The sequence below is a fragment of the Callithrix jacchus genome, chromosome 13 (genome assembly GCF_049354715.1).
Source record: "Callithrix jacchus isolate 240 chromosome 13, calJac240_pri, whole genome shotgun sequence".
Lineage (NCBI taxonomy): Eukaryota > Metazoa > Chordata > Mammalia > Primates > Cebidae > Callithrix > Callithrix jacchus.
Window position 1 is genome coordinate 101,923,217 of NC_133514.1, and position 21,624 is coordinate 101,944,840.

The 21,624-nt window shown below is 45.1% G+C and overlaps 1 protein-coding gene across 34 annotated transcripts in view; it reads left to right on the plus strand.

Moving 5' to 3' along the window:
- ZNF532 (zinc finger protein 532) overlaps positions 1-21,624 on the plus strand; it is a 133,584-nt gene that overhangs the window by 25,322 nt on the left and 86,638 nt on the right. For 2 of the 34 annotated variants that reach the window (XM_078346951.1, XM_078346966.1), the window contains exon 1: positions 1,622-1,681. The exons of the other annotated variants lie outside the window; for them this stretch is intronic. The gene's annotated coding sequence lies outside the window, so the exon portion shown is untranslated. Of the gene's footprint in view, positions 1-1,621; positions 1,682-21,624 lie in introns of those variants that run through there. 34 annotated transcript variants of the gene reach the window in all.

A 21,624-nucleotide genomic window follows, 5' to 3' on the forward strand; every position in this document is an offset into this window, starting at 1 on the left:
TGCAATCTTGGCTCACTGCAACCTCTGCCTCCTGGGTTCAAGTGATTCTCTTGCCTCAGCCTTCCAAGTAGCTGGGATTACAGGCATGCACCACCATACCAGGCTAATTTTGTATTCTTAGTAGAGACGGGGTTTCACCATGTTGGCCAGGCTGTCTCGAACTCTTGACCTCAGAGTGATCCACCAGCTTCAGTTTCCCAAAATGCTGGGATTACAGGCGTGAGCTTCTGCGCCTGACCTCTTCCTCACTTTTAATTAGGGCATGGTACTCCATATAAAAGGATGTACCAGGCTGGGCATGGTGGCTAACGCCTGTAATCCCAGGACTTTGAGAGGCTGAGGCCGAGGCATGTGGATCATAAGGTCACGAGATCAAGACCATCCTGGCCAACATGTTGAAACCCCGTTCTCTACTAAAAATACAAAAATTAGCTGGGTGTGGTGGCATGCACCTGTAGTCCCAGCTACCTAGGAGCCTGAGGCAGGAGAGTTGCTTGCATCGGAGAGGTGAAGGTTGCAGTGAGCCAACATCCTGCCACTGCACTCCAGCCTGGCGATAGAGCGTGACTCCATCTCCAATAAAAAAAATGAGGATGTACCAAAAACTATGTGAATGTACTTAACACGGTTGAACTGTGCATTTAGATAGGGTCATAATGGTAAATTGTATACTATTTGTAGTTTTACCACAATCTGAAGAGTAAAGGGTATACCATCATTGTTACCTAATTGTTTATGTACCATCATCATTTCCCTGTTGCTGGATATGTACATGATTTCTAGTGTTTTGCTCTGTTACAAATAACTGCACCACATGTTTTTGTACATGCGATCCTCAATTTGGGAGATTTTATTTCTGTGATTTACAACATTGCCCCTGTGCCCTAAAATCAATGACGCATCATGTAGAGGTAGCACATAGGGCCCTTGTCCGTTTTTCTTTAGAAATAACTAAGGGAAGGGCAGGTTTTGTTATTCCTTGATTTTGAGAATTTATTCATTGTGGGTATGCTATTAGAGAGAGACTGTCCTGTAGTAATCTCCTTAGTTGGAGATGTTCTTTCATTAACTTGTAATCTCAGTGGGTACCTGGAGAAGCCCTCTCTGGAGCTCATTTTCACATGTCCTTTACCAGATATCTGCAGGGATGGTCAGCTCGGGTAAATTACCTGGTTCCTAAGGCTTTCCTGGCGGTGAAACAAAGAACACCCTGAGGGAGAAGGCACAGCCAGATAATGGAGTTCTGATAGGTTTGTTAGGCAGCTTATTCCATAACATAGTTGCTAGGGGCCTGGGGGGCCCTGGGCAGAACCCAGGCCTTCTGGTCTTATGCAGTGGTTTGGTATTTAGTAAACTCTTCTGTGTTTGAATTTTTCTATGTAGAGCCAGGGTTTTGAAATGCTAACCTGAGGGCAGTCTTGCCCTTTAAATGGACAGTTTGTTTTCTGAGGAGAAACGTGGGGCAGGTATTTTTGGAAGCTTCATATATTCAGTAAGTAGCTATTCCGCTGTTCAAGAACCTTCACGCTCACAGCAAGTCAGCACAATTCTATTTTTGACTCTTGAGCAAGAAAAAGAAAACACTGGTCATGTGGATTGGCTGGAGTTGCTTAATTTGGTTATTGTTCGATGCATATTTAGTCCTGGGGAGATGCAGCCCTCGGCCTCTCCTGTGTCTGGGGTGAGTTTGGTGGTCGGGTGGGAGGAGAGGGAAAGAAAGAAAATGGTGGAGTCTGCTGCCTCATTGTGGGATCTGCCATCTTCCACCTGGGCTTCACACAAAACCACAAACCAAAACAGAACCACCCATGCTCGCAGGGGGCTCTCACGTGGGACTAGCCAGTATTGCTGGTTGTGGTTAGTGTCCTCTTCCCAATCATAGTGCCTATCTGAAGGCTGGAGACCACGCCGAGTCCGGGCCAGCTGCGGTCACTGCCACTTCCTGAGGAAGTGACTGAGGCAGCCGGGCTTTGTGAAAGCTGCTTTCTCCCTGCGTCCCCCGGGGCAGAGGGGAGCAGACATCATATGCCAATGGCTTTTCCTTCAGAATGAAAGGAGCCCTCCCCAAGCGTCTTTTTGTTAGGTTAGTGCTTTGCGTTCATAAATTATTTCTAACTGCTCTCCTAATCTAGTTCTCAGAAAATGGAAAGAACAGGACTTCCTATCTTTAAGGATTTTCTGGGATTATATTTTAAAGGAATTTACGCAGTTGAATATAAAACGCAAACTTCACGAGTATTTTATTTCATATAGGCAGACAGCGTAAAACTCTTAGATAGTTCCTTAGTGGAGGAAAATTGAGCATTTTGGAACTTTCATGTGATTTTAGCAAACTGCAAATCAGTCAAATAGTAAATCCTCTTAACTCTTTGTGAAAATGAAGAATCGCTTAGAATGCACAATGTTACATTTTCCAATTTTAGAAATATAAAATCAAACATTTTCATTTTAAGTTTTCTTTTTAAAAATGAAAATATGGCTGGACGTGGTGGTTCAAGCCTGTAATCCCAGCACTTTGTGAGGGAGAAGTGGGTGGATCACTTGAGGTCAGGAGGTGGAGACCAGCCAGGCCAACACGGTGAAGCCCCATTTCTACAAAACTACAGAAAATTAGCTGGGCGTGATGGCACATGCCTGTAGTCCCAGCTATTTGGGAGGCTGAGGCAGGAGAATCACTTGAACCTGGGAGGTGGAGGTTGCAGTGAGCTAAGATTGCACCTCTGCACTCTAGCCTGGGCAACAGAGTGAGACTGTCTCAAAAAGCAAAAACAAACAAAAACCCAAAAATTAGCAAGGCATAGTGGCACACACTTGTAATCCCAGCTACTCAGGAGGCCAAGGCAAGAAAATCGGCTGAGTTCGGGAGGTGGGGATTGCAGTGAGCGGGGATTGCACCACCGTACTCTAGCCTGGGGGGAAAAAAAAGAAATATAAGCTCTTAAGTAAAATTAAGTTCCCTGATCAGTTTATCTAAATATTTGCTTTTCTTCTACCCGGAGAGGTTATTGTGCTTTTGGCTCCAGTTTGATTCTTGTTCTTTTGTTGATAGAAAGGTGATTCTGTCATTATTTCCTTAATGACTTCTAGTTTTTTATTTTTTATTTTATTTTATTTTTTTATTATTTTTTGAGACAGAGTTTCGCTCTTGTTACCCAGGCTGGAGTGCAATGGCACAATCTCAGCTCACCGCAACCTCCGCCTCCTGGGTTCAGGTAATTCTCCTGCCTCAGCCTCCTGAGTAGCTGGGATTACAGGCACGCGCCACCACGCCCAGCTAATTTTTTTGTATTTTTAGTAGAGATGGGGTTTCACCATGTTGACCAGGATGGACTCGATCTCTTGACCTCGTGATTCACCCGCCTCGGCCTCCCAAAGTGCTGGGATTATAGGCTTGAGCCACCGCGCCCGGCCTAGTTTTTTATTTTTAACCTTGAACTATACCTGATAGCTCCTTGCCAAAATCCCCATGACCCTGCATTGCCTTGTTATAGGAATTCTTTTCCTTCTGTTCTCTCACTCACCACCCCCCTTTTTTTTGAGAAATTTAAAATGTAAGGAGGGATATGTGAATTACTTATTAAGTGCTACCTGTATTCTCAGCAGCCACTGTAATTGACTCAGTATGCCCGTTCTGTTCCCTTGCTCCCTCTTTATCTCCATCCGCCTTCTAGCTTCTTCCTCCTCCTTTTCTACTATTCCTCTTTCTCTTCCTCCGACCTCTCCACCTCTTCTTCTCAGTAGGTAAATGGTTCCTCTCTTTCCTTTTTATTTTCTTTTAACTATTTTTTTTAGAGTTGGGGGTCTCTGTCATCCAGGTTAAGGTTCAGTGGTACTATCATAGCTCACTATAGCCTCAACCTCCTGGGCTCAGGCCATCCTCCCACCTCAGCCTCCTGCGTAGCTGGAACTACAGGTATGCATGCCACCACATCGGGCTAATTACTTTTATTTTTGTAGAGATGGGATCTTGCTGTGTTGCTCAGGCTGGTCTTGAACTGGCCTTAAGTGATTCTCCCATCTTGGCTTCCCAAAGCATTGGGATTATAGGCGTGGGCCACAAGTCCAGCCTCTCTCTTTCCTTTTAAAAAGAACCTGGAGGCTGGGCACAGTGGCGCATGCCTTTAATCCAAGCACTTTGGGAGGCCGAGCTGGGTGGATCACTTGAGGCCAGGAGTTTGAGACCAGTCTGGGTAACATGGCGAAACCCTGTCTCTACTAAAAAGACAAAAATTAACTGGGCATCTTGGCACATGCCTGTAATCCCATCCGCTTGGGTGGCTGAGGCACGAGAATCGCTTGAACCCGGGAGGTAGAGGCTGCAGTGAGCCGAGATCGTGTCACTGCACTCTAGTCTGGGCCACAGAGACTGTCTCAAAAGTGCATGAATGAGTGGGACCGGGGATGCTTGTACATACGAACATTTAAAAATCAGGTAAAATGGAGCATGCTTTATAAGTGTGGTTGAAAAGGCTTCTTATTCTTGGTTTCGGTCTGCGCATGTGTTTTAAGGCTTTGTACCTAAAATAGAAATGTATTTATAATGAGTTTGACTAAGGATCCCTTAGAAAGTTGGTTAACCTTCTCCGTTCTGACCAGCCCTCATTTTGTTGACCATGCCGTCCTCTTTCCTTGGCATGATACTAAGTGCCAGTCTACGCCAGTCTGCCCTCCCTCCTAAAGCTGGATAAACTCCTGGGTTCATGTTTGCCTTGATTTGGAGGAAGTACTTTATTGTTTGGAATAGAACATTTATTTCAGGCCAAAATCCTTCAGGAAGATGAAAGTAAAAGTACTAAAATGCCAGCCACCACTCACCCATAGGCAAGGCTGGTTTACTGTGAAATCCAGAATCTGTAGTATCTTGAAGGATAGAATGATAGAAGCTGTTCTTTGAGACATTTTAAACATAAAGATTATGATTTACGAGCATAAGTAAATTATTTTAATGTCTTAGTTTTTCTCATCTTTCATTTTATTGAGAGTTGAAAATATATCTTCAGAAGTTTTAAAGCAAAAGAGTGAAATACAACACTATGTCTTAAAGGATTGTCTTTAAGTGTTCTTATTTTTATAAGAATTTATGAAGAAAAGTTGTTCTTGTGCTTACTTGCTTTGGCTTTAAACTCTCTTTGGAGACTATCACGATCTAAATTTAAAGGACACTCTTGAAAACTCTGTTGAATTGACACAGAAACACGTCCGATTTGACGGAAGCAGCGTAGACCTGCAGTGATGTCCGTGATATGTTGCTGAGTGTGAAAATGCCTGTATATGTGTATGTATATTTATGCTTACATATGCATTTAGAAATCTGTATCCCATATGTTACTGGTTTATCTCTGGTGAGGAGGCCTTTCAGAGGCCTTTGCTTTCTGTTGTTTGTGCTTCTGGTTGTTAGAGCATTGGCAAAGAGCACATACTACTCTTAAAATCCAGGAAGGGGCCGGGTGTGGTGGCTCACGCCTGTAATCCCAGCACTTTGGGAACCTGAGGCGGCCTCTTGGCCAAGATGGTGAAACCCCGTCTCTACTAAAAATACAAAAATTAGCTGGGCATGGTGGGGCATGCATGTAATACCAGCTACTCAGGAGGCTAAGGCAGGAGAATCGCTTGAACCTGCAGTGAGCCGAGATTGTGCCATTGCACTCCAGCCGAGGTGACGAAGCAAGACTCTTGTCTCAAAAAAAAAAAAAAAATCCAGGAAGGAAAGAGGTACATTTGAACAAAGGGCAGCCTGTTGGCTAAATAAAGCGCTTCACAACAATGCTACTTTGGCATTCAAGTTTGAGCGATTGTAATGGAGAAGCAGTGTTGGTGCAGAGACTTTGAATGTAAGAGGTTGTTGGCTGAAGGTCCCCGACAGGAGGGGGACTGTCATTACTGCAGTGGATCTCTTAGGAGATAATTCAGTTTCCCGCTGATGGTGGGTGAAATGATGAGATCCGTGACTGCCATTTCTGTACTACTCTGAAAAGGAAGTCCCGAGGCATGCTTGTCAATTACTGAGAGCAAGTCAGTTACTCTAGATTATCTTTTTTTTTTTTTAATTTTTTTTTTTTCTTTTAAAGATGGGGTTTCACCTTGTTGGTCAGGCAGGTCTTAAACTCCCGCCCTCAAGTGATTCTCCTGCCTTGTCTTCCAAAGTGCTTGGATTACAGGCATGAGCCACTAGGGTCTACTCTAGATTATCAACTCAGCATTTTCTGATTTGTACTTTAAAGAAAAAAATAATTAGAAGTCTTTGCGAGTTGATTTACATATCAATGAAGCTCATGCTATTATAATGTTAATAGTTTGCTTTTAGAAATGAGATAACTTTGGCCGGGCACAGTGGCTCATGCTTGTAATCCCAACACTTTGGGAGGCTGAGGCAGGTGGATCACAAGGTCAAGAGATCGAGACCATCCTGGTCAACATGGTGAAACCCCGTCTCTACTAAAAATACAAAAATTAGCTGGGCATGGTGGCGCGTGCCTGTAATCCTAGCTACTCAGGAGGCTGAGGCAGGAGAATTGCCTGAGCCCAGGAGGTGGAGGTTGCGGTGAACCGAGATAGCGCCATTGCACTCCAGCCTGGGTAACAAGAGCGAAACTCCGTCTCAAAAAAAAAAAAAAAGAAATGAGATAACTTTGAGTGGCGACTCACACCTGTAATCCCAGCACTTTGGGAGGCTGAAGTGGGTGGAGCACTTGCCCAGCCTGGGTGAAACCCTGTCCCTACAAAATATCTAAAATTAGCTGGGCGTGGTGGGTTGTACCTCTAATCCCAGCTACTTGGAAGGCTGAGGTGGGAGGATTGCTTGAGCCTAGGAGGTCACTGCCCTTCAACATAGGACTTCAAAGCAGAGCTCTGTTTCCAAAAAAGAAAAGAAAAGAAAGAAATGAGATAATTGGGAAGCTATGTGGAATTTGGATCCGTGTGCCTGTTATATTGATCTGTTAGGAGAGCTTGAAGAGCTAACTTGTCACCTGTGAGATGGTTGGCTTGATATTTTGCTATTTAAAGCTTTGCCTTTTGCTTCTCATGGGTGCAAGCCAGAGAGAGCAGTGATTACATGGAGGCAGAAATATGTGACCCATTTTTACCTAACCGTGGATCAGCTGGGTGGCTCCTGAATCCTCTCATTGGGCTTATTATGGCTCTTTGCTGGTCCTGTATTTACTGTCTGTGGTAGTGAGATAGAAGAACCACATTCTTCTGGTTCCAGACTCTAACCACAGAGAGAAGGAAGAGAGGTGTCTGGTGCCATTTCTGTGTTGGAGTCACTTTGTGAGAGATCGCTGTTGCTTTTCCTTATGGCCTGTCACTTGTCACATTCTTCAGAGTGTTTATGCACAGGAGCATAAATATATGATTTTCATCTTGTCATTAAAAATAGACTTTCTTACCAGGTGCGGTGACCTCTGTAATCCTAGCACTTTGGGAGGCCGAGGCGAGGGGATCACTTGAGGTCAGGAGTTTGAAACCAGCCTGGCCAACATGGTAAAACCCCATCTCTACTAAAAATACAAAAAAGTTAGCTGGGTGTGGTGGTGAGTACCTGTAATCCCAGCTACTTGGGAGGCTGAGGCAGGAGACTCGCTTGAACCTGGGAGGCAGAGGTTGCAGTGAGCCAAGATTGTGCCACTGTACTCCAGCCTGGGTGACCCAGCAAGACTCCATCTCCAAGAAAAAAAAAAGAAAAAGAAAATAAGGCCAGGCACAGTGGCTCACACCTGTAATCCCAGCTCTTTGGGAGGCCACGGCTGGTGGATCACCTGAGGTCAGGAGGCTGACACTAGTCTGGCCAATGTAGTGAAATTCCATCTGAACTAAAAATACAAGCAATTAGCTGAGTGTGGTGGCACATGCCTGTAATCCCAGTTACTTGGGAGGCTGAGGCAGGAGAATCACTTGAGCCTGGGAGGTGGAGGTTGTAGTGAGCTGGGATCGCACCATTGCACTCCAGCCTAGGCAAGAAGAGTGAGACTCCGTCTCAAAAAAAACCAGCCAACTGACCAATCAACCAACCAAACAAGACCAGACTTTCTTGGTCTGGGAAGAGTTTAAATAATGGAATAAGTGAAAAGAATATTCTTAACTAATCAAATCTAGTAAACCATGGGTTGTGGTGGGTATTAATTTGCTAGGCTTTATGAATATTGACCACCTTATTCTTCCCTAAGGAAGTAATTAATCATACGCCTTTTGTGTGGTCTTGATCTTCCTTTTAGGCACCTTGTTTTTTTTTTTTTTTTTTGAGACATGTTGGTCAGGCTGGTCTTGAACTCCCGACCTCAGGTGATCCGCTTGTCTTGGCCTCCCAGAGTTGCTGGGATTACAGGCATGAGCCAGTGTGCCCGGCCTAGGCACCTTGTTTTCATTAGACCTTGAAGTCATCCTCGATTTGCAGGTACTCCTTGGCATTTTACAAACAAACTACCCTGTCCTTTTTTCCAGATACTTTAGCATATTTTCTAGGTTGATATTGTTACCTACTTGGAATATTTTAGAGATTAATGTACATGAGGCCGGGTGCGGTGGCTCATGCCTCTAATCCCAGCACTTTGGGAGGCTGAGTCGGGAGGATCACGAGATCAGGAGTTCCATTGACCAGGCTGGCCAATGTGGTGAAACCCCATCTCTACTAAAAATACAAAAGTTAGCCGGACACCTGTATTCCCCACTACTTGGGAGGCTGAGGCAGGAGAATCTTGAACCCAGGAGGCAAAGGTTGCCGTGAGCCAAGACTATGCCATTGCAACTCCAGCCTGGGTGACAGAGAGAGACTCCTTTTCAAAAAAAAAAAAAAAAAAAAAAACCAATTTACATGAACGTTTTGGGAGCTGGACATTGTGGTCCTGTAGTCCCAGCACTCGGGAGGCTGAGGCAGGAGGACTTTGTGAGCCCAGGAGTTTGAGATTAGCTTGGGCAACACAGGCCCTGTCTCTGTAGTTTAAAAGAAATGCACTGTGGAAGTCAGAAAAGTTACTGTCCCACAGGAAAAGCCAAACTGTGCCTGCACCATTCTCCTTTCCCTGCATCCCTGTGACACAGAGCCATTGGCAGAGGCTCTCATTGGGCTTTGCTAAAGTTTGACCTAAATCGGCTTGCCCAACTTGGATTTTCTGCCAGGGTGCCAGTCACAGATGGTATTGGTGGCTCTCCGCAGAGTAGCTGCGTCATATTCTAGATGCCTCGCAGCCTCTGGCTCACTTTTGGCCACGAAGGAACAGACATGTGTCTTTAAGGCAGTCTTTCCTGAAAGGTCACCTCCTGGGTGCTGGTAGGGAGGAAAGTCCAGAGGTCAGACAGATTCGATAAACATTTTATGCTCTCGCCCTGCTTGGTGATTCTCAAAGTGCGTTGGGAATAAAGGTTTGGGGATTGCTTATGGCCGTTACTGGATATAGTAAAGGAAAAAGAAGATGATTTGGGGAAGTCTTGTGGCAAAGAAACTAGTTTAAACTTTGTTTACCATTTGACCCTAAAATCTCCTTTGTTCCCACTGTCTATAAACTTTCTGTGAGACAGTGATGTACCTGCCTGCCTGTTGGAGCTGGCTGACACTGGCTGCCAGTCTGTACTGCATATGTCTCTTTCCAGCTCCACCAGGACATTTTTTTTTTTTTTTTTGAGATGGCGTCTCACTCTGTTGCCCAAGCTGGAGTGCAGTGGTACGATCCCTGCCTCCTGGCTTCAAGTGATTCTCCTGCCTCGGCCTTCCGAATAGCTGGGACTACAGGAGTGTGGCACCATATCCACCTAATTTTTGAATTTTTAGTAGAGACAACGTTTCACCATGTTGGCTAGGCTAGTCTCAAACTCCTGACCTCAGGTAATCCACCCACCTTGGCCTCCCAAAGTGCTGGGATTACAGGTGTGAGCCGCCGCGTCCAGTCAGGGTATATTAGTAGTTTGACATGTATCTGGCAGTAGAATCTATGTCACAGAAATGGGCAAAGGCTAAAAATCAGGACTCCCCACCCCTCATACTCCTTGTTGCTTGCTAAAGGTTGCTAGCACGTTGCTGGGATTTATCAGCCCATTTCCCTAAAGGTGTCACAAGGGGTGCCAGATATTAGAATACAGTGCATTTCTCAAATCTTCTCTATCCTCTTCCCCCCGTCTCCCTTCTCTCCTCCCCCGCTCTTCTCTCGTCTCACTCTGTTGATGAGGCTGTAGTGCAGTGGTGATCATAGCTCACTGGCAGCCTTGAGCTCCTGGGCTCAAACAGTCTTCCGACCTCAGCCTCCCAAGTAGCTGAGACCACAGGTGCAGGCCACCATGCCTCACTAACTTTAAATTTTATAAATAGAAATGAGGTCTCACTGTGTTGCCCAGGCTCAAACTCTTGGCTGCAAGTGATTTTCCCACCTCAGCCTCCCAAAGTGTTGAGATTATGGGCATGAGCCACCATGACCGGCTCTGTAGAGGTATTTATTAAGTAAAACATCATGTTGTACACCACATGATGGACATAAATATTGAAAAGACCAATTGATTGGAAGGATTAATCAGTAGAGGGTGGTGTTTTCAGGGGCTTTGGACAGGAGGAAGATGGCCTAGGCTGACAAATGGAGCAGATGAAGATCAGTCAGCAGAATAAGTCGGGAGACAAGATCAGTGTCCCATGTGACCATACGTTTGAAAGCAGGCAGCGTGGCACGGTAGAGACGTCAAAGGCTGCATGGACCATGTTCTTCAAAGGGCTGTGGTTTTGTTCTGGGGTCTAGTCTTAGGGTGTAAGCTTTTTTCTTTTTTCTTTTTCTGTTTTTTTTCCCCCAGGGCTTGAACAGATTCACAGAATATTCTTAGGGTTGGTATTTCTCTTTGATATTGGTCTTGGTCGATGGGGCTAGCGGGGATTGTTATGAACATTTCATTAGATGTGCTCTTAAATATGGTAAGTTTGACAGAACAGTTTTTCTGTTTCTGTATTACAAACATAATTTTGTAAGTTTTGTAGCTTTTTGGAATATGGATAAACTCAAAGTAGTTGAACACTTAAAGCCCCCCCCCCCCCCCCCGCCTTCCCTTTATTTTTAAGTCTGACTGATCTAGGTTCTTCTAACTGCATTGAGGTGAGGTTGGGGGGGGGGGCGGTGGTGGGAAGCCCTAAAAAGGAAAAGTACACTGAAGAATACTTTCTGCATATACACGAAACTTGATTTTGCAATCTAAAATGACTGTTTCTCGGTTTTCAGTTATAGAACATTTTCTGACAAACAATAGAATTTGCTGTATTTCCCTGTGAACAGTTTTGACAATGCACCAAATTCAGCAGTAACCTTAGTGTTAGTTATCACGACAGATTGGCATTAGGAAAAACGATGAGGCTATTTTACGTTCCGGAGGAATGAGTCTTGAAGAGCAGAGCGACTTTTACGTTGTTTATGTTGAGGGAAGAGATGTAAAGTTAACATTGGCTGGGAGTGGTGCCTCATGCCTATAATCCCGGTACTTTGGAGGCCAAGGCAGGCGGATTGCCTGAGGTCAGGAGTTTGAGACCTGCCTGGCCAACATGGAGAAACCCCATCTCTACTAAAAATACAAAAATTAGCCGGGCACAGCGGTGGGTGCCTATAGTCCCAGCTACTCAGGAGGTTGAGGCGGGAGAATCACTTGAACCTGGGAGGTGGAGGTTGCAATGAGCGGAGACGAGGCTGCACTCCAGCCTGGGCAAGAGAGCGGGATTCCGTCTCAAAAAGAGAGAGAGGAGAGAGAGAGAGAGAGAGAGAGAGAGATTATTAACTCTTCAACAGTTTAAAACTTTTTGTTAAAGTAATGCATGTACATAAATTTAAAAAATAGTACTTTCCATCGTAATTTCCTTAGACAGTGAATTTGAATTTTTTGGCTTGTTCTTCTGTTACTTCTGAATAATGTGCTTACACCACTAAACTTAGACTTGTTCATTTGAGATAGGACCTGCTGACTGTGTGTGGTCAGAGAGAAAATGGCAGACCTGGACTGTGGAGGCAGAATCCTCGGCTTACTGGCCATATGTCCTTGAGCAAGACACTTAAACTTCTCTGTCTACTACATAGAATAGGAATAATCACCGTCATTATCATATTGGCCCCACCTTTAATTGTAGGACTTGGGACAAGAGTACTAATGGAGACCAGATGGCTAAATATTTAAAAGGAATATTTAAATATTTACAAGGTATGTATGATATGCCTAAATTTCCCTGCCCCGCCCCAGACAGAGTCTTGCTGTGTCACCCAGGCTGGAGTGTATTGGCTTGATCCTGTTATATCGAACATAGCACAGAAAGTCAACACCAGAACAAAGTATGCCAAATTACAGGGTTTATTGCCAGCGACCACGGAGGACTCACGTCTCTCCAACCCGTGGCCCCGAAAGAAGAGAGACAAGACCTTTTTATACCCACAAACCCACCTTGGGAGTGGGGGTGGAGATGGGAATGAAAGCTGTCAATCACCTCCCAGGCTAAGACAAGGGTGAGGGGCTTCAGAAATTCCGAGGGCTAGTGGATTCAAATCACCTGGGCGGAGAGGAGGGTGAGGGGGTTCCGGACATTTCGAGGGCCAGGGGACTATTTGACATTCTGATTGTTATTTAAGGGTTCACAGATGCTAAGATTCGCATTCATTTACACATCGTCTGGGTAGGGGTGGGATCCATAGATTTTCAGTTGCTTGGTGCCAGGATGGAATGATCTGGGGGTGCTTACTCTGGGAAACAAAGGCCAGCCATTCTGGCAGATAAGAGAAGGTATGCAGCTTTACCTCTCTTTGCATCCTGCGAATGATCTAGCAGTTTACAGAAACCAAGGTTAGCAGTCCTTGAGGAGAATGGAAACAGTTTTGTCTTTTATAAGATGGCAGTATACAGGTTCCAACTAAGTTAGCTATATCACAATCCTGGTTCACTGCATCCTCTGCCTCCCAGGTCCAAGCGATTCTCCTGTCTTAGCCTCTCTAGTAGCTGGGACTATAGGTGCCTGCCACCGTGCCTGGCTAATTTTTTGTGTTTTTAGTAGAGATGGGGTTTCACCATGTTGGCCTGGCTGGTCTCGAGCTCCTGACCTTGTGATCCGCCTGCCTCAGCCTCCCAAAGTGCTGGGATTATAGGTGTGAGCCCCCATGCCCAGCCCATGCCTAAATATTTGAAGGGTTCAAATCTAGCTCTGTCTGTGGCCTGGGCCCTGTGTTTATCCAGGGCCTTGCAGCCTACTCTCCCGCAAGAGCAAAGTCTCACAGACGCCCTCACGCTTGGACCAGCCCTGAGCCAGGGCCCGCATCTGCCCTGGCAGCCCAGTGTGGAAGCCACGCTGGAGCTGCTGATCCCAGGTGTAGTCTTGGCTCAAGCTTCCCAGGAGCCTGTGTCTATCCAGGGTGATATTACTGTATTCCCTCACACCTTGATTCTCTGATTTCCAGGCACTTCTAAGTACCTCCCCAAACTGTACCATCTGTGCCAAGGAAATCAGGGAGCCTGTCCTGCCGAGACACCCACTTTTTCTCTGGTACCCTAGGGCAGGGGCTGTGATCTGCACATACATGCCTGCCTCCCCACTCATCTGTCTCTCCCAGAGTTCCTCCTTGTTCAGCCAGTTTCCAGAATTAAAATGGAATGAAACAAAACTTTCCCATGAGATGAAGAAGCACAGTCTCTGTGTTTCAGCGCTGGAGAGATGGGTTGCCTACCTCGCAGGCCGGGGCAGAGCCCCCTTAGCCTGGAGGTACAGGTGCTGAGTGCTGAGTGCCTGTAGATTGCTATGGGGATCCACGTGCTCACAGCGGTGAGCCTGTGCGATTGTGAGCTGTGCTGCTGAGATTTTTGGAGCTCTGTAATTTCACTACGGTGTGGACTTCTTTCCATCTCTTGGGTTGGGCCAGCAGAGATAGAGAGTTGTCAGACTTAGCAAATAAAAAATACAAGATGGCCAGAAACACAGTGGAACTTCCTTGCACTAGGAGATGAAATTCAAAGCTAACTGGGTGTTCTGTATTTTTCTGGCAGCCTCATGAGGCCCTTTTAATTGGAGTTGGCTCCGTTAGTCTTGGGAGGTGTTCCTGTATTATTGCTGCAATAATGTCCTCTCTGCTGTTTCTCTTTCTGAAACACTCTTTTTTAGTCAGATGTTGGACCAGCTGGATTGAACTTTTAATTTTCATGCCTTTTCTGCCCCATCGTCTGGCTGTATTTTCCAGTTCTACTTTTGGAGAGAGATCCTGATTTCCATGACTCTGTTGTTTCACCTGTTTTATTTCAGTTATTAATATTTATAATTTCCAAAAGTTCCTTCATAACTTCCTGTCTGTTTTTCTCTGAGGATACTGATTGTACGTGTATTCTTTTCTTCCTCTCGTAGCATTTCTGTCCTCCTTATTTTTTATTTTTGTGTTGATTCGGATCTCTTTTTGTGCTGGAAGTTTTCCCGTGAGCCTAGTGACCTTGTTTAGGGATGAGGCTATGGCCAGCTGCCGGGAGCTCTTGTCTGCACAGGTGGGGCCTGTCCTCCAGGGCCTTCTCTGTGATTCCTTGTGCAGCTGGACACTCAGCGGAGGATCACAGCATTTAGCATCTGGAATCTTTTCCCTGGAGGTTTTGTTCTCCTAGGAGACTTGTCCCTGCTCCTGCCTGGGGGATAAACTTGGCTTTAGGCTGTAGGGCTGGAGGAAATTGAAGCTATTTGTTCTGTTTCTGTCTCATGCTTACCTTGTGGCCCTGAACCCTGAGCTTCCACGGCTTTGATAGGCCAGAGATTCTCCTCTCCCTCCTCTCTAGCTTCCCGAGCTGGTGCAGGGGCAGGGGCTCCCTGTTTCCTACCCTGCCCTGCTTCCTCCTTCCTTTGCTGGCTCCAAGGTCTGGGTGTCTCTGCAGCTCTGGGACTGACTGTCGCTCTTGTTGCCTAGGCTGGAGTGCAATGGCATGACCTCAGCCCATTGTAACCTCTGCCTCCCGAATTCAAGCAGTTCTCCTGCCTCAGTCTCCAGAGTAGCTGGGATTACAGGCACGTGCCACCACACCCAGCTAATTTTTGTATTTTTAGGAGAGACAGGCTTTCATCATATTGGCCAGGGTGGTCTCAAACTCCTGACCCTCGTGATCCACCTAGGTCAGGCCTAGGCCTCCCAAAGTGCTGGGATTCCAGGTGTTGGCCTAATTTTGTATTTTTATTAGAGATGGGGTTTCTCTGTGTTGGTCAGGCTGGTCTCGAATTCCGGACCACAGGTGATCTGCCCATGGCCTCCCAAAGTGCTAAGATTACAGGCATGAGCAACTGCGCCTAGCTCCAAGTGATCCTTCTAACGGCTGATACCTAGAGTAGGCCTGGAGGCACATCCATGTTAGGAGACAGGCCACTGTCTTTGGAAATGAGTGAAATACACTAGGGTCTTGGTGCCAGTACTCTGCGAATTGACCCAAGGATCCTTTCGTTTTTCTTTTTCCTCTGATCATACCATCATCACTGCACAACTTCTTTGCTTTCTCTTCTCAACAATATTAACTTAGTTTTTCCCATTTAATTATTAGAACAAGTAAAGAGAGGAAAAAACAGCCTCTTAATGTCTGTGTGCTTGGCGCTTTCCATGTTACTTTCCATCTGTGTAGTAACTCTGCGATACGGCTGTTACTATTAGTTCCCGTTTTGAAAATGAGGAAGTTGAGGCTCTTCCTTCAGGAGAACCTGAAGAGAGGGTTCTTCGTACTTGGCTAATGGAGATAAGTGTGTGCTGGGGGAGGCATTCCCGGTCAGGGGCTATCCAGAAGGGTAAGCCAAGAAGGAAAGTTGGGCTTTCGAAAAACACACACAGAACTGCAGCTCATGGTCGGGGGCAGATTGTTTTGGGAATTTTCTGTGAGGCCAAGGAGTTTGGACTTAATTTGGAAGGTGATTCCAGGATTTTTCAGACTTTTTTTTTTTTTTTTTTTTGAGATGGAGTTTTTCTCTTCTTGCCTAGGCTAGAATGCAGTTGTCTGGTGTTGGCTCACCACAACCTCTGCCTCCTGGGTTCAAGCGATTCTCCTGCCTCCGCTTCCCAAGTAGCTGGGATTACAGGCGCCCGGTATCATGCCTGGCTAATTTTTGTGTTTTGGTAGTGATAGGGTTTCACCATGTTGGCCAGACTGGTCTCGAACTCCTGACCTCAGGTGATCCACCTGCCTTAGCCTCCCAAAGTGCTGGGATTACAGGCTTGAGCTGCTGGGCCTAGCAATTACAGAATTTTTAATAGGAGGAGTGATAGCTTTAATTAAAATGAGTTTTAGAAAGATTTATCTGGAAATTCTGAATGAGAGGCTGGAGACATGGAGAACAGAGCATTGGTCTCAGTGTGAGGTGAGATGGTCTGAAATAGACGGCGGCCAATGACGAGAAAGAGAATGAGGCGCATCTGTAACACAGTGCCAGGGAAGGTGGCAGAGCCTAGGGAGAGTAATTGGAAGTCAGATTCTTTGTTTGAGAAAATAATGGTATTGAAAGAGAGGAGTCCAATATTGACGAATTTAGGTTAAAAAAGCGGAAATGGACCAGGCACAGTGACTCACGCCTGTAATCCCAGCACTTTGGGAGGCCGAGGTGGGCAGATCAGGAGGTCAAGAGATCGAGACCATCCTGGCCATCATGGTGAAACCTCATCTTTACCAAAAAAAAAAAAGAGCAAAAATTAGCTGGGCGTGGCTGCGTGCACCTATAGTCCCAGCTACTCAGGAGGCTGAGGCAGGAGAATTGCTTGAACCCGGGAGGCGGAGGTTGCAGTGAGCCGAGATTGTGCCACTGCACTCCAGCCTGGCACCTGGCAACAAAGTAAGACTCTGTCTCAAAAAAAAAAAAAAAAAAAGGAAAAGAAAGCTGAAATGGTTGTGGGATATCTGATTGTAAATACCTGTAAGGCATTTGAAGTAGATATTTCAAGAAAAACAAAAATTAGTTTTGAATCTTTCTGAAGTGAAGTGACTGGTTTGATGTGGGGGGTTTAGAGAATATAGTTTTAAAAAATCAGAAATCTAGAGTTTAAACCTTGGAGACTGTGTGCATTTATAGATTGCCCTTTAGAGATTTAAGAAATTTAAGGAATTTTCAGTCAGTTGGGGACAGTTGAACTGACTTTTTAAATATTTCTTTGCATGTCCTTCCTTCATAATAATAGGTAGTCTTTTTGCTTTTATTGTTCAGGATGTTCTTCATATAAAAATTAAATGTGACTGGCCATGGTGACTCATGCTGGTGATTGCAGCACTTTGGGAGGCCGAGATGGGTGGATTCAGTGGTTTGAGACCTGCCTGGGCCACATCGTGAGACCTCGTTTCTACCAAAAATACAAAAGTTAATCAGGCATGCTGGTGTGCACCTATAGTCCCAGCTACTTGGGAGGCTGAGGTGGGAGGATGGCTTGAGCCTGGGAGGGGGACGCTGCAGTGAGCTGAGATTACACCACTGCCTGCCAGCCTAGGCAACCTAGCGAGACCTTGTCTTAAAAAAATAATAATTAATGTATATGGTTAAGATGGCAAATTTTATGTTTTATATGTTTTACCGTGATTAAAAAAAGTTAAATGTACGCCTGGCTATTTTTAAAGGGAAACAGTAGTTCCTATTATGGCTGTTAATTTTTAGAATTGAAAACCCAGGTATATTGCTGCTGTGGAAGTTAAGATTGGCATTGTTAGAACATACCTGAAGGATGGCGAGAGAGAGAAATATTTCTTTCCATGTGACCCTTATAACCACATTCTTAGGAGGGACCTATTTTTTTTTAATAAGCTGTTATTTCATATATTAAATGATCGGTGGTCCAGTTGTCATGTTGCCTACCATTGGCCAAAAAGATAAACCAAACAAATCATTTATTATCTCTGACCATAGACTGGGGCTGCCTGTAGTCATGGAAGATCATCTCAATCATTTTGTGTGCAGAAAGCATAGGGAATGCAAACTCTTGAAAATTCTATTTCTTTTTATTTTTTGAGACTGAGTCTCACTGTGTCACTCAGTTTGGAGTGTAGTGGCACGATCATGGCTCACTGCAACTTCCACCTCCAGGGTTCAAGCAGTTCTTGTGCCTCAGCCTCCCAAGTAGCTGGGATTACAGGTGTGTGCCACCTTGCCCGGCTAATTTTTCTATTTTCAGTAGAGACAGGGTTTCACCATGTTGGCCAGTCTGGCCTTGAACTCCTGGCCTCAACTGGTCTACCTGCCTCAGCCTCAGAAATTACTGGGACTATAGGCACGAACCACCATGCCCGGCCTGAAAATTCTGTTTCTAATAATCTGTGGTTTAAAAGTTGCTACATCATTTTGATTAGTCGATGACCTTGAGGCAGCTTACTGGTGAGAGGATAAAATGGAAAGCCAGTAACTTCATATCCAGAGCTGTTAAGCACTTGAGGAATGGCTTTTTCTTTCAGGTAGCCTTTCACCAGTATTTGGAAATAAAAAGATGTTAGTATACAATGCCTTATCCCAGCTCTCCTCTGCATTTTCACACTCCCAGATTCTCCTTTTTTTTTTGGAGACAAGGTCTGGCTCTGTCGCCCAAGCTGAAGTGCAGTGGCACCATCACGCTCACTGCAACCTCTGCCTCCAGGGCTCAAGCCATCCTCCCACCTCAGCCTCCTGAGTAGCTGGGACCACGCCACCACGCCTGGCTACATTTTGTATTTTTTGTAGAGATGAAGTTTTGCCATGTTTCCAGGCTGGTCTCAAACTTGTAAGATCTTGGCTTCCCAACGTGCTGGATTAAAGGCGTGAGCCACCGTGCCTGGCTGGTGTTCTGAACTATTCACTATTTCTATCTGACTCAAAACAAACAAACAAAAAACAACAACAACTAAAGTCTCTGCCTTCTTTGGATTTTCTTTTACCTGTTTTCCCTTTTCTGTTCCAGGGATCCATCTAGGATATCACATCACATATTACATTTCGTCTTCAGACTTTTTACTTGGTTGTGACCATTTCTCAGACTTCCCCCTTTTTTTTTTTTTTTTTTTTTTTTAAAGAGGTGAGGTTTCACTGTGTCAGTCAGTCTGGTCTTGAACTCCTAACCTCGTGATCCGCCTGCCTCAGCCTCCCAGAGTGCTGGGATTACAGATGTGAGCCAGTGTGCCCTGCCACTTCCCTTGTTTTTGATGACCTTGGTAGTTATAAGGAATACTGGTCAGGGATATTGGAGAAGGTCCCACTGCTGGAATTTGTCTGATTATTCTCCTGTGGTCAGGTTGGGGTAGCATGTCTCTGGGAAGAAGGTCTCAGAGGCAGCTTGCCATTCTTATCACATCCTGGGGACATACTGTGTGACTCACCACAGTCGATGCTGACCTTGACTACCTGGCTGAGGTTGTGTTCGTCAGGTTTCTTTCTCCACGGTAAAGTTGCTCTTTTTCTCCCCTTTCCACACTGTCCTCTTTGGTTGAAAGCCATTGAAGGGGTGGGGAGTTCCTCACTGCATAAGGGTGGGGTGTCTACATAAATTACTTTGGAATTCTGTACAGGGGATGGTTTGCACATCCCATTTAGTTGTTCAATCATTTATATCCGTCTGCACTCCTGGGTATTTATTTAATACCTTGTTATATAACTCAGTACTGCTGTATTTTGTTGCTCAGACTGTTCCAATTTTCCATAGGCTTCTATGTCCCTTTGACATGCCCAGTCAGTGTAGTTTGTTGGTATTTTGGAGGCAAGGGGACATTCAGCTCTTTCTTACTTTCTGACACCTTAAGATTCATTGGTAGGTGCCTTTTCTGCCCAATCACTGAATCTGCCATTTCTCCGAGGAGCCCCGGCGTCTTTCCATGGAGAATGCTGTGGGAAATGCCGCTCCATGCAGGATGCCGTCCTCACGTTTGTTCGGCTGTTGTCAGGCATCTGTGCTGGGGTCACCTTCTCCCATGACCTCACTTTCTACTTTTTCCTATCTAATCTTTCCATAGATTGCCCAGCTCTGATTTTTACAGCTGTCAGATTTTTAGAAGACCAAGCTAATACAAAAGTATTATTTCTTGAATGATAAATTGGCTGCTCCTTTATGTGATCTGAATTCCAGCATTAATACTGCATAGGAATCTGGCTGTAAAGATTGAATTTGGATTGATGATATTTTTGGTCTGTGGTTTGTCTTTTATTACAGCGCCCAGGAACTTTACAGATTTATGAATCACAGTGAGATAATTAAAAACTTAAGTTAAATTTTAACAAAGACTCAAATCTCAGAGTTTTGCATTTCTATATAATTCTCTGAGCTCCCTTGGGAAAACTCACTTGTGAGTTTTCTAAGGAAAAGATGGCTCATAGGTCTCACTCACCTCCTCTTCCATCTATCTACAGAGGAGAGAGCCTCATGTTTTGCAGGGCACAGAGAAGCAGGGGTCTTTTCAGATATGATCATTTAGGCTGCTGCTACTGCTGCTGCTTATGAGAAGTTTTTTTTTTTTTGAGACAGAATCTTGCTCTGTCACTTAGGCTGGGGTGCAGCAGTATGATCTCGGCTCACTGCAACCTCCGCCTCCTGGGTTCAAGCAATTCTCCTGCCTCAGCCTCCTGAGTAGCTGGGATTACAAGCATGTGCCACCACGCCCAGCTAAGTTTTGTATTTTTAGTAGAGACGAAATTTTATCACGTTAGCCAGGCTGGTCTCAAACTCCTGACCTTGTGATCTTCCCACCTTGGCCTTCCAAAGTGCTGGCATGAGCAACTATACCCGGCTGAGAAGTTTTATATACAGTGAAGTGTTATGTTGTGTAAATTCATAATTTTGTTGTTATTTGGGGGCTGCAGAGATCAGGAGGGCTCCAGAGAGGATGGTCAGGCAGCTCTGCTTCCAGTCTAAGCATCTCTTCCATCTGCCTCCCAGGTTCTGACCTGGTAGATTGGTCATTTGTGCCTCAGCCTCTAATTCTGATCGCTACCAAGGCTCACTCCCAGCCAGTGGGTTCTGTTATTGACAAGGTTAGCCCCTGAGCTCCCACAAGACTTCTAGCACTAGCCTCTGCCTGTAAGGATGATGCCTGCTTACCTTCCTTCCTTCTTTTGCTGAAAGCCACAGTCTGACTAGGAATTTTAATAAATAAGATCATCACAGACCATTCTCCTGAATGTGGTTCTGGCCAAATAGGTCTCCTGCCTGGTTATAGGTCTCTTGTCTATGATTCTGAAATGAAAAGTATAGGAATATGCTTTGACATTCTCTGACCACTGGTCACTCATTGTTTGAATGTTATGCTGTTTTGTGCTATACATTTAATTATGACAAGTGTCTCTCTAAATATCAGTAGTCCGTGTCCCTGGGGTTGAGTGTATGCTGTTATCCTCATTTTTTAGGTGGAAAATTTTGGGACACAAAGAAGCCAGGAACAAAGGGAACGCTGGTGCTGGAATGGAATCATGCTGCCGGGGTGTTGTGCTCTCCCGCCTATTGTCTGTGTGTTATGTAGCTGGGATGTTAAGTGCTCTTTTTCTTCATCAAGATTTGTCCGTAGACAATTTATTTCAGGGAACTGTATGGATAGGCTTTTGTATGCTCTTGATTATTAAAAATAACAAGAGTATAGATTGTTAAGTCGTTCACAGAGCTGGAGAAAGAAATAAATAGGAAATTCATCAGCTTCCTCCATCTATTCATTCATCATTCATTGATTTCTTTTATAACTAGCAAAACATAGGAGAAA